The sequence below is a fragment of the Haliotis cracherodii genome, unplaced genomic scaffold, assembly GCF_022045235.1.
Source record: "Haliotis cracherodii isolate W230 unplaced genomic scaffold, xgHalCrac1.p SCAF_3, whole genome shotgun sequence".
Taxonomy (NCBI): Eukaryota; Metazoa; Mollusca; class Gastropoda; order Lepetellida; family Haliotidae; genus Haliotis; species Haliotis cracherodii.
The window spans coordinates 23,982,164-23,983,450 of record NW_027266286.1 but is presented as its reverse complement, the minus strand read 5'-3'; positions in this window follow the sequence as shown (position 1 = coordinate 23,983,450).

Sequence of the window (1,287 nt, the reverse complement as noted above, 5' to 3'; positions counted from 1 at the left end):
GGCATAGCCAACCTACCCCGCCTGAAGCAGAGAAAGCCATACATCAACTGTCAACTGACCAATGTCCATGTTAACAAGAGACTTTCTGTTCGTTAAATGTGCCCTCAATGACCTTAATGCCAAGTACGTATTCTCCTCTGCCTGCAACGATTTTGGTCTAACAATCAGCACCAACAAAACGGTAGTGAAGTCGATGAGAAAGAGTAAAAGTGAATCTTGTGTTCGATGAGGAACTTTGTGGTGAATCAGCTTTGGCGTTGCTGATTGGAGGAAAATCAGAAAGTTTTGATCAGAAAACGCTAGAAATGGAGTGAGTGAGTGGGAATAGTTTTAGGCCGCTTCAGCAATATTCCAGCAATTTTATGGCGGGGGACACCAGAAATGGGCTTCACACATTATATCCATGTCAGGAATCGAACCCAGGTCTTCGGCGTGACGAGAGAACGGTTTTAACCACTAGGCTACCCGACCACCCCGCAAGAAATGGAAGGTCAAAGAGAAACAAACATCCGAAGGAGAATATCAGCTGGCAGAGTGGCACCCAGGTCACATTTCGAGATCAGTCAGTTTTGGACTCTAATGGTGGTTATTCAAGATATTTAGAACAGATGACCGTCACTGTTCCATATACTGTTCAATATTAAGACACAAATATTAAGACAATACATACAAATATTAAGAAAATAGTAAGACAACACATAAATATACTGAACCGCAAAAGAAACGTCACCCCAAGTAATATTGCATGAAAAGTTCTCATTTATTTAACTGGGTAATTTTTGTCAAAGTTTCTAAAATTCAACATTACCTTGTCCGGAAAAATGAAATTTGATGATAAAAAAAGACAAAGCAGATGACAATAAAACCGATCGCCCAAATGCATCACAGCAACGACCATGGTAACCCGATGCACGTGAGTTCCGTGGAAACTGAAATGCATATGCGTTACCTCATTTCTTGCCGTAGAAAAATCCAGCCAGATCGGATAACATTCACTCGTTATTGAATTGCTACCACGTGCCAAGATTGACAAGAAATCAGCGACGCCAAGCCCTTGGGCGACTGCAAGCTGGAAAAACCGACCGGCAAGTAACCAATGCATTTCAAGTCCACGTAAGGACCATATACATATAACGGTACCAGACCACCAACACTACAGATGACCGACCACATAGTGGAAGACCAAGGGTCACCAGCGACTCACCACCCGACGTCAGCATCTTCAAGATCGCGTTGTTACTGCTGCGGAAACTGCTCGACAGACCATGATGACACACCAGCGACACA